Source organism: Osmerus mordax, chromosome 7 (genome assembly GCF_038355195.1).
Source record: "Osmerus mordax isolate fOsmMor3 chromosome 7, fOsmMor3.pri, whole genome shotgun sequence".
Classification (NCBI taxonomy): domain Eukaryota; kingdom Metazoa; phylum Chordata; class Actinopteri; order Osmeriformes; family Osmeridae; genus Osmerus; species Osmerus mordax.
Window position 1 is genome coordinate 6,929,337 of NC_090056.1, and position 14,985 is coordinate 6,944,321.

Sequence of the window (14,985 nt, forward strand, 5' to 3'; positions counted from 1 at the left end):
CAATCTCCCTCCATATTCCTTCATCTTCCCTCTCTGTCTCTTTTTTTTCTAGTCGCTGATCGGATATGCTCTGCAGACAACAAGTTACAGGGGATCAGGACACCTCATGAATGCGGTGCTAGCTTGTTACTATGCAGATCACTCCCTCCCCAGTGGGCTGTGACATTGCATAAAGGGAAATGTAGCATGAAAATATGATTAATAATATGTAAATCAGTCATAAGGAATTGAAATGAATGCTATGAGACACACAGGTGGAGCTGGCTGTGTAGGAACATGTGAGAGGAGGCTGCATGGTTTCTTCTCAGCTCTGTGGAAGTCTGGTCTGTCCAGTCTGGTCTGTACTTCTCAACCAGCTATGTGTGGTCATCTCAATGTTGTTTGCACTTCAGTCACACTCAGGCCAGATCAGCCAAGCGCAGATCAGCCCAACCCAGATCAGTCCAGTCCAGTCCAGCCTCTTTACAGGAGAGAGGAATGATGTGTGCTCAGAGCCAACGTAATTACCCAGACTCCTCTTTGGGATGCCTGGCCCTCTGATAAGGCCCAAAGTTCATCTATCTCTCTTAAACATCAGCTGGCCTGCTAGAGGGACTTGGCATGGCTGTGTTCTGGTGTGTGTGTAAATGGGTGTTTGTGTGTGCATGCATGTGTGTATGTGTGTGTGTGTTGACAGATGTGGCGGTAATTCCAGCCCCTGGACAGGCTTAGCAGAGTTTTCACAGGGTCCTGAGAGAACCCTCAATCACAATGAACACTAAACTGCTGGACATTCACTCAGTCTCTGGCCATCTCCTTCTCTCCCTCTGCTGTTGTTTCTTTATCTCTCGTCTCTCTCTCTCTCTCTCTCTCTCTCTCTCTCTCTCTCTCTCTCTCCTCTCTCTCTCTCTCTCATCTCCTCTCTTCTCTCTCTCTCTCTCTCTCTCTCTTTCTATCTCTCTCTCTCCCCCCCCCCCCCCTCTCTCTCAGTTGGTCTGAATGGGCCTTTCAAGGTCATCAAGATCAGCAGCAATGACAGATGGACAGGGAGTGACAGAGGAGGAAAAGAGGTATAGAGAGGTGGGTAAGAACAGAGGGCCAAAAAGTAATGAGAGATTGCTTCATTTAATTCCACTCTCTCCAGGCTAGTTTGGGAGTCTGTTCTGGTTAAAACTAGGACAACTATTACCCTACCCAACCAGCCTCCTCCTCACCCCTCCCCTCCCCCTCTCTGACACACAGCCTAACGCTGATAGATTACAGCAGAGCAGGAAAATAACACCCAGAACTTTATCTGATGAATTCTGTTTTTAGTTCCTCCAAACTTTTAAAGGTAATGAATTGATTCACACTCCTCAGTGCTTTTTAATTACTGTAGATTTGGGCCGCTTTCCGAGCGATGTGGTGGTGGAGCCATTGATTCTAATCCCTGAAGATCCTGCAGAAGGAGTCAGCCCTCCGCACACGCGCCCCCCCCCCCCCCACACACACACAGACAACCCCCCTCTACACACACACACCAGTGCTGAATAACACTCTGAAGCAGGGCATAATACTTTACGACGGAGGTGATGTGTCTTCATTTGAGGCAGCGTGATCCAGAGGATCCAGAGGAGGACTCTGGGAGAGCAGCAGCTGCAGATGATGCTCGTGGGGCTGGCAGAGGGAGACCGAGAGCACGGGGGCCTCACGTCCCGGACTGCTACACACAACTCGCTCTTCTTCTGTCTCTCTCAGCCTCGCTCTCCCGGATGATCTCGTTCTCTCTGTCTCTTTCTAGAAGTCTCCTGTTCTCTCTCTGTCCAGCTTTCATCTCTCACTCTCTCTCTCTGCTCTCTCTCTCTCTCTCTCTCTCTCTCACTCTCTCTCTCTCTCTCTCTCTCTCTCTCTCTCTCTCTCTCTCTCTCTCTCTCACACACACACTCTCACACACACTCTCTCTCTTTCTCTCTCTCTCTCGCTCTCTCTCTCTCTCTCTCTCCTCTCTCTCTCTCTCTCACTCTCTGTCTCTCTCTCTCTCTCTCTCTCTCTCTATCTCTCTATCTCATTCAGATGCAGAGGTGCAGCTCTGTGTTGAGACAATGTAGACCCATGAGGATTTACCCCCTCCAATCAATTTATCCTGCCGCTGCCAGAGTGCTGATCAACCACTTAGAGCCCATTGATTGGCTGGTGTATTACAGTTTTTCTCGATTGGTTACACACATTTTCTGAATGCATACCTCATACTCTCAGAACTCTACACACAAATCAAAACAACACACACACAATGGGCAAAACCCCCTCACTTCTCCTGCAAAATTAAACTTAACATTCAAAACAATGTTATTTAATCTCAAAATGGTATTTTGTTTTCAAATGACAAACACAAACCATCATATGAATAGACATTTATAAGAACCATTTGAACACTAATGTGCTCAATGTAAAACCACTATGATGAATGGAAAACATTTCTTCTTCATTCATCATAGTACATACATAAGTGTGTTGTAAAATATTTGAAAATATTATTTTTATACTCAGAACACAGAAATACACGGTAACAAATATGTTTTTACGTATTTTTCCCAGTAAAAACAATGTACACAGTGTACATCCCAACCAACACAAAGTTGCACATACAGTGGTCTACATACAAAATAACAGAATCATTTACTGTATAGTGTATACAGTTACATTATTATTATTTTTCTTTGTATTTTCCGTAATGTTATGGCGTTATTTTCTAGGACCATGTTCATGATTTCAGTTTCCTGTTCAGGAGACAGAAGACATTCCCGACCACCTTGTGTTGGTAATCTTTCAGTTCTGCCAAACAAATAGTAAAATACTGTAAATACTGTGTAGGAATACAAAGTAGGAATACATTTTCCAAATACTCTATTACTTTATTTTTACAGTCATACATAACAGTCCACAGGCAATACTGTACTACTGTACTTATTGAGTACTGTATTGATATGCAGTAGGCCTACTTCAATTTTGTGAGTGAGAGTAGATTTCTTACCTATTCTCATTTCGGAAAGTCCGGATGATGGATGCTACAGTGTACCTGCTCAAATTTGGCTGTACTCTTTGCCCAGCCTCTCTCATTGTTAGGACCCATGGTTGACCACATGGTCAACCAAAGCGACTCGGATCTCATCAGAGATTATGGTCCTTGGCCTTCCTCATCTCATCCTCCCCGTCCTCCTCCTCTTACTCTCACTCCTCTGCCTCTGCCTCTGTTTCCAATGTTGGCATCCATTGCTCAAAAACAGAAGAGGTCACCTGTTGCCCTTTTATGCTAAAGCTCTGATTGCTAATTGTAAAACTGTGTGACAGGTGTTTGTCCATGAGATGAGTCAGTGTGCGTATTTGAATGGCAGTGTGTTCCTTGTGAAAACAAAAGATTTTCTTCATGAAAATTGTGCCAAATGCAGAGTAATTTGTGAATTAGAGAGAATTGTGTGTAGTGTTTTGAAAAAAGTGTGTTTTAGAACTGCAATTTGAGTGTAAAGCAGGAATTGTGCTTGTAGTTTAGGCAGAATTGGTTCATGGGGTTGGTGCATGAGTTACATGTTGTGGTCATTGTGTCTCAAGTACCAGTATTTGTGTGTAAACAATTGAGAAAAACTGTAGAGGGCATCCAGTCCCACCAGTGCTCTAACCTGCTGGTGCTGTGCTCCGCCCACTAAAAGGGTTGCCATGCAACAGCCTTATAAAGCTGTGATGGTGTGTTAATACTGCTGATTTAATCAACCCAACCAGCCAGACATAAATCATCATCAGGATAGAATTACCTGGCCGTAAGACAGCTCTACTCCCCCCTCTTCCTTTCTCCTTCGATCTCCTTGTATCTGTCTGCGCACACACACAAATAAAAAAGACAAGGAGAGCGAGACAGGGATGATGGAGAGACAGGCAGGATGGAGAGACAGGCAGGATGGAGAGACAGGCAGGATGGAGAGAGATACTGGGATGAGTTGATGAATCTGTTCTTTAGGGACACAGACTAGACATACATCATTTTACATTTGACATTTGTCATAACCCTGATCTCAGAAGATAAATCTCTTTAAATGTCAGCCTACCAGACAAACACACACTCACATTGATAGGTACAACAACACACCACACATAGACACACGAGTGTGTGCGCATGCACAAACAAACACACACATAAACACACCTTGGTGTCATTAGTAAAGAAGACATATATGGGGCCAGATAGGTGTCATCTAAACCAGAACAGAAGAGATCAACCGATGCTACAGAGAGACAACGTAGATCCACAGTCAGTAGATCAATCATTCATTAGAATAATCATTCAGTGGATCACTCATTCAACAGATCACTCATTCAAGTCAAGTCAAGTCAGTTTTATTTATAGAGCACATTTAAAAACAGCCAATGCCGACCAAAGTGCTGTACAAAATCAACAAATAGGGCAAAACAACAATAAATAAGAACAACAGACAAACAACACAATTACAGTAAGCACGAGTGACCCTAAACTGACTCGAAAGCCAAAGAATAAAAACAGGTTTTAAGACGAGACTTAAATGTCTCTGTGGTGGGGGATGACCTGATAAAAATTGGCAGTTTATTCCACAGAGTAGGGGTAACAGATGAAAAGGCTCGATCACCTTTTGTTTTCATCCGAGTCTGTGGAATGGCTAAAAGGAACTGGTTTGATGATCTAAGGGGCCTGGAAGTGTGATACAGCATAAGAAGATCTAAGATATACAATGGAGCCAATCCATGTAAAGCTTTAAAAACAAGTAACAACACCTTAAAATCAATTCTATATTTGTATATCTGTAGGGGAGAAAGTAGACTTCATGTGTGACACTATGTCCATCAATGTAGAGAGGGACACAGGCTCAAAGCAAGTGACAGAAGCAGGGCAAGGGACTAAAACAGAAGGGTCATGATCAGTAAGTGAGATATGAAATCTAATAATGTCAACCTTGTTGATTGTTGACCAATAATCTTTCCGTAACTTCAAGAGTAATATCAGGGAGGACAACAACATGGTTTAGTGCAGTGTTTATTGCACTAAACAAGGTTTTGCATTTTTAGCAATTATATCAGAAAAATGCTTTGCTTTAGAGGCTTTAACAAAACGTTGATAGGATCCGAGGCAATCTCTCAATATCTCATAGGACACTTGCAACTTGTCTATTTTCCATTTCCTCTCAGCTTTCCTACACTCTTGTCTAAGGGCACAAGTCTCACTGTTAAGCCAGTGAGAAGCTTTGACTTTGGGTCGCTAGAGTTTGAGTGGGGCAACAGTATCAAGAATACCTGTAACTATGGTGTTAAACAGAGTAACTAGCTCTTCTGTACCCAGAGAGGAGGTTGTCCCTGTAAGGCTGGTAAATGGAGAAGCTGTAAAGGCATCAGAAAATTGCCCAGCAGTGGAGTGATTCAGTGCCCGAATGTAGCGACCAGGCATATGAGGCTTAGGTAATGGACAAGAGAGGGATGCATTAAAAAATCACAGGTGTATGGTCAGATAGACAAATACTGTCCAACTCAACATTTAAGACAGTTATATCAGTAGATCACTTATTCAGTTGATCGCTTATACAGTAGATCACTTATTCAGTAGATCGCTCATACAGTAGATCACCCATTCAGTAGATCACTTATTCAGTAGATCGCTCCAACAGTAGATCACTCATGCACTAGATCACTTATTCAGTAGATTCTTCAATAGATCCCTCTGCTCATTAGATCTTTCCTGCTCCCGTCACCTTGTCCTGTCTGTCACAGTTTAGTTACCCTGGTGGACTCCAACATATTTGGCTCTGAATAAACATGATGTTAACCCCTATTTAAAGGTTGATTGCTAGTGATGATGAGTCATCAAGCTCAGTCACCTCAGTTAGCTGAAAAGGATAGGCTTAGAGCTACCTGCTGCAAGTCACACACAGGAGTTCAGTACACGCACAGTCACACACGCATGCTTATCTTCATTTGTTCCTGACACCTCAGGGTCACTGTCAACATTGAGCAACAGAAGTGGCAAACAATAATATTTTCCTGAGCACACAGTCTGGTAAGGATAGCCTCAGTTTGTTCCTCATCTGGAGCCCCTCATCCTCCCTCATCTGGAGCCCCTCTCCTCCCTCAGCCTGGAGCCCCTCTTCCCCCTCATCTGGAGCCCCTCTCCCCCCTCATCTGGAGCCCCTCTCCTCCCTCATCTGGAGCCCCTCTCCTCCCTCAGCCTGGAGCCCCTCTCCCCCCTCATCTGGAGCCCCTCTCCCCCCTCATCTGGAGCCCCTCTCCCCCCTCATCTGGAGCCCCTCTCCTCCCTCAGCCTGGAGCCCCTCTCCCCCCTCATCTCGAGCCCCTCTCCCCCCTCAACTGGAGCCCCTCTCTTCCCTCATCTGGAGCCCCTCTTCCCCCTCATCTGGAGCCCCTCTCCTCCCTCAGCCTGGAGCCCCTCTCCTCCTCATCTGGAGCCCCTCTCCCCCCTCATCGGGAGCCCCTCTCCCCCCTCATCTGGAGCCCCTCTCCTCCCTCATCTGGAGCCCCCTCTCCCGCCTCATCTGGAGCCCCTCTCCTCCTCATCTGGAGCCCCTCTCCCCCCTCATTTGGAGCCCCTCTCCCCCCCTCATCTGAGCCCCTCTCCTCTTCATCAACATGAACTCTCACATGAGTGTCTCTCTCTGCATCACTGCTCCTCTCCTGGCTTCGTGAGGCACATTCATTCTCTCTGCCCATGACTCTTGGCAGAAAATTAAACCTGATATTTTTCTCTTTTAGCGCCGGCATCAGAATGCGTTCAGCGTGAAATTAAGGGAATGCATTTCGGAGTCCAAGGTAAATGTGCCTGTGTGATGAGGTTGGAGCGGCTCCAAGGCTGGGAGATGAAAACGCTCTGACTGTTATTTTCCAGACGGAGAATTATCTCTGCTTATTACTGTTCGGCCATTGGTGGCTCTGTCTCCTGGGGAACGGGGCTGGGCCAATGACAACGGCATTCTGATCTCCATTCAGGAAAGAAAGTGCTCGTGGTTCTTTGTACATTTACACTGTATCCTGCACTGTTGTGGTGCAGACGTCTGTGCATCTACTTGTTTTACGAGTAAAGCGTATGTCCTCTATTGTGCTTTGTTGTGCAGATACCGTGTTCTATAGGAAGACTACTCTACACAACCTACAGAAGTGTGGAGAGATTTCCTGGGGCCGAATGGCTAACTGAAATCTAAACCCTTTTAGGCCCCTTGTACCTAGGATGCAGGATATCTTTCTTGCATCCTGCTGTGATCGCAGGAACTGAGGGAGGAGGGAGGAGACGGACGGAGGTGTGGTAGAGTGGTAATGAAGGGAGAAAAGGAGGGAGCGAGGAAGGGGAGGAAGGGCGGGTGGGTGGGTGGGTTAGAGAGGGGAAGAAAAGATGCTCATAATTGATGATGGCCTCGGCTTTTCAAAGCTGCACAGTGTCTCGCTCCCGACAGTCTCCTGACATTTAATATGTCTGAAAATCAGAAAGCGTGCAGTATGATTATCACACGTCTGCGAACGCTGTCCCACAGAGGAACAGGGCTTGGGAGGATGGAGGATGGAGTGGAGGGAGGTGCAACATTTGAACCGGTGGGAAGGCAGTGTCTGCCTGTGGGTCCACTGTCCCTAACCATCTTGACTGTCGTCGGTTGACAGTTTCACATCTCTTTCTCCAGACCGCACTTTCAGTCGGAAACAGTGCTGCTGCTGCCATCTGCTGGTCAGGCAAAGAGAGAGCAGGAAACTGAGGGACATTTCCATGAAGATGCCACGAATCTCTGTGTGTCTGTGTGAATGGGATTTTAGGGCAGCGAGTTCTCTCATCGCTGTGTAAATACTTTCAGCATAGATCCGTGAACTTTGTTTACTGATGTCGAAACCACCAATTTCATCCCAAGCACTATGCCCTATCTATAGTTCAAGTAATCTGTATTTGTGTGTTTCACTCGCATCTTAATCACCGACTGCATCATGAGCACTGTACACTAGTTAAAAGAGAAAGAGAGAGAGAGAGAGAGAGAGAGAGAGAGAGAGAGAGAGAGGAGAGAGAGAGAGAGAGGAGAGAGAGAGAGAGAGAGAGAGAGAGAGAGAGAGAGAGAGAGAGAAAGAGAGAGAGAGAGAGAGAGAGAGAGAGAGAGAGAGAGAGAGAGAGAGAGAGAGAGAGAGAGAGAGAGAGAGAGAGAAAGAGAGAGAGTTGGTACAATGACAGACAGAGTTGGATGTTCTACAGACAGCAAAAAGAAGCAGTGTCCATGTGGAGGAGTTCAGTCCCTCCAACAGAGGGCAGTGTGGGCCAGAGGGGACGTTTCCTCAGACCTCACACACATCTGTGTTGAAGTGCTTTACAGTGTTTTGCACACAGTGAATTCACATTTTCAAACCTCTTTCACACAAAATGCATTGAATGTGACTCCATTGTTAAATTGATTATTTACTTTTGAAGTCAAACTCATCTTCCACATAACTTTAATCACCAGTGTATCTACAGTACAGCTCATTTTGCACATGCTTAAATTCAGTACTCTTTTCAAAACAGTTTACTTCAAAAAGCTTTAAACTTAACTGAAATAGATGTTACATTTGTATCGTCATGTATGGTCCAATGTATGGTCCACGTATGGTCCAAATCCAATCAAGATTTAAACATCAACTAGGTTGAAGGTAGTGTTTGTATTTCCATCCATAGATGTAAACAGAAAAGATGTGCATATTGCAAAGAAATCTGATAAAATTGCAAATGACAGGAGTACTCTATTCATTCAATTCAACAGCACTTCCACCTAAGTACTGTTTATTCAGCCAAGCCTCCAGAACCACTACTGTTGGTATTTGTATTTCTGATGTAGGACCCAATGGTAACCTCCAACTGAGTAGGAACCTGCAATCAGTGATATGGTCATTACCAAGAAAGCAATCACACAGAAAATCAGTGTGGGCAGACAACACTGTTCAAATCGTAAGCATTACAACAATTGCTTTAATCCTCAAACAGCATCAAGTCAGGACGAAGCAAAATAAGTACTGTCCCCCCAGAGGATGGACAGTAAAATGCCCAGGTAAAATGAGACTACAACACATGGTGTTTAGAACATAGCCAAACAGGAAAAAGTCAAGGAAATTGAAGCAAGCCAAATGCCACACATTTGGTCTTTCTGGATGAGGCCGTTTTCAACTTGACACGGTAGAAATATAATTGGAAAAGCAACCGTCTGGTGGTCCCACCGCTCAAGAGTGCCCGGTCCCAACACAAGCTCTTCTCCTGTCTGGCCCCCCAATGGTGGAATCAACTCCCCACCTCCATCAGGGACACTGACTGTCTCTCCACCTTCAAGAAAAGGCTCAAGACGCACTTGTTCCGGGAGTACAACGGCACTTAGGAATGCTTGGCTGGACCTGATGTTAGTTTCCTCCAGGATCACAATGACTCTTATTGAGAGACTTGTTGCCCTTGTTTGTTAGTTGTAACGGTTTTAAATTCTTGTACTCGCTGTGAAATATTTGACTGTTGATTGTTTTTCTACAGGTACACTCTTGCACTTTTTGAATTTCATGTTGTTTAATTGTAACTCGTTTAACTGCATGCTCTTATGGTTCTTCCCTTTGGCACTTATTTGTTTTTTTACAATGTATACTTCATGTTTTGGCTGCTCGCAATGTTTGGGGCTATCTCGTTATGATCATGATCTCGTTATTGTTGTAAATCTCTCTCTTGGAAGTCGCTTTGGATAAAAGTGTCTGCTAAATGCATAAATATAAATGTAACAGTGAATGTCCCGGGCCAGTGGGGTAGCATCACCACAATATGTGCTGCAACATCTGACAATTTAATGTCATAAATCTCTAACTGGGCTGTACAATGCAGCTCTCATAACAAGTCTAATTTCCTCCCTGGATGACCTGTATTGAAGGCTTGTTCCAGATGATACGATAGGTTGAAATTTGCCAAACGTTGTAATGGAATGGGTCAACATATCATTTCACCCTTCCCTTGCAGTCACAGTGGGTTGCAGCCCATCCCACGACGGTGTTACTTTTCATCCCACTCTACTCTCCATTCCTCAACCCCATTGAGGAATTCTTTTCCTCATGAAGGTGGAAAGTGTATGACCACAAGCCACATGATCAGTCGTCTTTCCTGGATGCAATTGAGTACTGGATACTTGCAGTTATCTGCTGAATATGACCAGGTATAGATCAGGCATGCAAAGGGATTCTATCCAAGGTGGCTTGTAAGAAATAATACAAGGTTGTGATGTGGATGAAAACGTCCGGCCAAATGCAGAAGACAGGGTTGATTAATGTCAAGTGCCTGCCCACTAATAGGACAAGCATTGACCACTCCACCCACTACAGGTTTTATAAATCTCTAACACAACCCAAAAACGGATGACCAGGACAAGTAAGGCTCACGGTAGATTTATTACAAATTTTAATACAATCCAAAATTGAAGGAAGGCCTTTGACTCCCCAAATAATAATCCCCCAAAATAAAAGTAAAGTCCTTCCTCCAATAACAAAGATACCAGCCTGGCACTTTCCACAGCGTCCGGTCCACAGAGTGGCACTCAGTCCGGAACAGCGACGCCACCCACCGCTACGCCAACAGAGGTTGAGGGTTTGCAGCCCAGATCATCGGGCGTGTTTGTCCTTCCTCCACAGTCTCAGGTGTCACAGGAAGCGTGGTCGAATGTCCAACCCCATTATGTCCATTTCCAAAGCAGCGCTAAAAGGGCACGACTTTCCCGCCGATCCCCAGGGAAAGAGCAAATACAAATCGGTCAGCATGCGTGCCGAGCCACCCCCCATAAACAAACATTGCGGTATTATTAAGGGAACACAGCCAATCCAAAGCTCCCTATCTGATTTGCCACAGGTGTACCCGATCACCGATTACCTGTTGTTATTCCTGGCCTGTGACATTAACATAGCTTGTCTGCATTGGCCGGAAGTTATGTCTCGTGTATTGCAATTTTATTTGGTCAGAATCACAAGTTACATTTTGTGTATGCAGAAACTACTCAAATATAGCAATAGCATATTGGAGGGGAAATTAACTAGTGTTTAAAAACATGAACTCAGTATTAAGAAATCCTTAACTGTGACTACACCCTGGTCAATGTGTTACCGCAAGAGCCTATGTCTCACCATGACTGCAGTATAGTTTCCCAGGGGTTTAAAATCTGATGTCTACAAGGAGTCATGCAGGGGATCAGATAAGGGGAACTAGATAAGGCCGTCTTTTAAGTCTTATACCACAGTGAGAATGCACTCCTTACAACACTGCTCCTGCTCCTCAGCAGTCAACAGGATATGGGCCCAGTGATAACAGGATATGGTCACGGGAGAGGTGGAGGTACCGTGTTTACTTTATCACATTGATTAAAGGATGTGCAATCCTCCCTGGACAGAGCACACACAATCCTTCACTGTGATGAACAGACACATTATGTAGGTACTTAAGTGCCAACTCAATGTATGTGAGACACGTCAACACCAAATGCTGTTGACATAAGGCACATCTGAATATCTCTTGCCGATGTAAAAATATTAACCTATGCCCACCAAGGACAGGCGAGGCAAGTATTTGTGTGCGTGTGTGTGAATGTGTTTGTTAAGAGGGAGGTCAAAGGATGACTCTACAAACAATAAAACAGGCTCCCTGACAGGAGTGTCTACACTGTCTTCTTGGCCTCGGGGCCTGGCTTACGAGGGAGAAAGTACACACACACACACACACACACACACACACGCACACACACACTTACACACATACACACAGGCTTTGAAGGCTACAACATTCATGTTAAGTGCTTCTGTTTTACACGTCAGTGGTCAAACAGGAGCACACCCGTTCTTTCCACCTGGACAGGCTTCAGACTGCCTTGACCTGGTCTGCTGCATATCTATATAAGGAGGTGTCCGCAAGTGTGTGTGTATGTGTGTGCCTAGGTGTGTGTGTGGAGGTGTGTGACCTAGCCATGGCTGGGCAGAGCAGAGGTCAGAATGAGAGGTTGCATTTGTCCTAATGAGGCAGTCAGACTCCCACTGGCCCACAGCACCTTGTATGGCGGGAGGAGAGAAGACTGGAGCAGCTACACCCTCAGCATGGCTTCATCTAGTCTAGATGGCTTAAAAGGACATCCTTACTCTCCGCTATCAGCCTACCTCTTGTCTGGCTCGCTCCTTACCCCCCCCCCCCCCCCCCCAGAGACTGACGATCACAACTACAGCTGAACTAGTGGGTACTGCTGGTCCAAAAACATCAGAGATACACACAGATATTAGTCAGGCAAAGCCATGCTCAATGGTTCATCTTTAATTGAACAGTCGATACATCGGGTGACAACATCGACACTCCATCCTCCTATCTCGGTATGGAACTTCTACTGCTGTGTTGCCTCAGTCCTCAGTCTGCTGCCTCCCCCCTTCCCCCCCATGTCCCTCCCCCGCTCTCACACAGGAGGGACGGCCAGAGGAGCCTGAGTAGCAAGGTGGTGTGACACAATGAGTTTGTTACTCGGCTAACCTCTGGAATGGCTCCAGAAAGGCTACCTCCTGATACACAATCAGTACTTCCTTCCTCTCTGATCCTGAATAGCTGGTCCAGCTAACCAAACACCCTCCTACTGTACAATCCTGAAGGCTGTTCCCCCAGCCAGCAACCCTCCCTCCCAGCCATTCAATACACGATTAATGCTGTTCTATCCACCTCCCACCTTGCATCATATTCAAAACACGTTGTGGGATTTCAGCGGTTCCAACCCACACAAGCATGCTGTTTTCAACAGAAACTGACTCGCCCAGTGCTTGACACTCGCTCTTCCGCTCTCACTTTCTCTCTCTCTCCCACTCTCTCTCTAGCTCAGTCTCTCTCTCCCACTCTCTCTCTAGCTCAGTCTCTCACTCACTCTCTCTAGCTCAGTCTCTCTCTCCCCCTCTCTTTCTAGCTCACTCTCTCACTCACTCTCTTTCTAGCTCACTCTCTCTCTCTCTCACTCACTCACTTTCTAGCTCACTCTCTCTCACTCACTCTCTATCTAGCTCACTCTCTCTCACCCACTTTCTTTATACCTCTCTCTCTCTCTCTCTCTCTCACTCTCCTGTCTCCATCTCTGCTCTACTTGGCTGACTGATATTGAGGGGTCTCAGGAGTAGGAGCATTTCTAAACAGAGTCACAGATGGAGTCTTCTCCTTTCAAAACCACCCAGCTTCATGGAAAAGCTGCCCGTGGCAAACTGTGTCAGCCGGGATGGGAGTAGAGAGATGTGAGGCTTTTCTCTAGAGCAAAGAGGAGAGTTTCAACTTCATTCAGGCCACTTTCATGTCAGTCTTTACATGCAGGGCTGTGAAACTGCATGTTGCTTTTCAAAGAGTGTGTGTGTGTGTTGATTGCCTGTTAATGTGGTCATGTGAGGTTGCGTGCTGCTAAAAGCAGTTCTTCATCTGAACAGCTAGCGTTAGATGTGAGCACAGGGATGTTGTTTGAGGTGGTACTACTGTACATTAGTAGGATGGGAGGGGGGCTGGGGGCTGGAATGTTTCGTGGGTCCAGAGAAACTCCACGGGCCACTCTCATGCTCTGTTCCACTTTGGCCTTCTCTGTTTGTCACCATGGAGACAGGGTAGGGGGCCCTGTGCAGACACGGTCTCCATGGTCCCCAAGACATTGTCCCGGGTTTATAGCTGGTCGCCCAGCAGACAGGTGTGGCACGAGACCAGAATTACAACACCGCTAAAGAGCACACAAGAAGGGGAGGATGGTCCAGACACAGGACTTGACTACAGGAATGCCTGAAAATCCTGAATCTGTTCTAATGGAGGAGACTGCTTCCTAACTCCTGTTTTTGGTGAAACATGAACACATTTTCTCTGGCAAGCAGTGTACAAACACAAGCATACAGGAGACCCAATTTCAGAATTGGAAGAAAAAAAAACAATGTTCATTCTGCACAAGACAGGATTTAAAACAACACCACGGTTATTTCAGTCATGGACTAGATTTGTGCGTCAAGTAATGTGTAGCAGTGAGGAGGACAGGGGTGGTTGGGTCTGAGGGGGAACTTGGTCCGGGGTCGAAGGAGAAAAAAGGACAGCCTCCAGTTCTGGCTCATACAGGGTGGAGGACTGACCTACTGGGAGGATGATTCAATAAGAAAGACAGTCCAATTAAATTAATAAAGATGGGGAATCTGAGAAACATGAGATACCACCACATGTTCGGTAGACTGTCCCAGTCTGTGTCCAGCAGGACCTTAACTATGCTGGCCACAACAAGGCTGGCCTATTGTTCTAAATGTCAATGCTGCCTGACTCTGACCTTCTGACAGACATCAGGAGCTAAGCACCCACTGGACTGTGGAAGTGCAGACATGTCTGAACTTCATACAGATTGTTATGGTGTACTAGAGGGGAGAGAAAGTTGGAGAAAAAGAGTGCAAGAGAGCTAGTCTGACTCAGCTAACCCAAAACTGAGACAGGAAGTCCAGCTATGCCTCAAGCTGAATATGACCCAACACACACACACATGTTACACACGCACACACACACACACCCGCCAACCACACTTTCTCACACGCAGCTACACAGCTTGTTAAAAAGCTGTCACAGTTTAATGACAGTGCGAGGAAGACATTTCCCCTCTTGTGTAAACTTAAATGTAAAGCATACCTTAGGTCTATGCAAGGGTTTTACAAAGGATCTTGCAATCCATGAAGTGGAAAGACACTAGAAAACTCAAACAAATGGTAAAGGATCCACACAATTGACTAAATTACTAAATTATTGAAGATTCCAGTCTCTGCCCCTCTCTCTATTTCTTGCTCACACACACAACCTTTACAAAGTTATAAATAAATAATAATAATAAATTCATACAGACTGTGTATGAAATGTGAAAAGGTAAATTAAATGTCAGTGTAAAGTGAAATAAGTTGTTTCAGTTGCTAACTAGTATACTGAGAGTCTGTCTACTCTACAGTGAACAACTTCTAAGAACTTTTACTTTA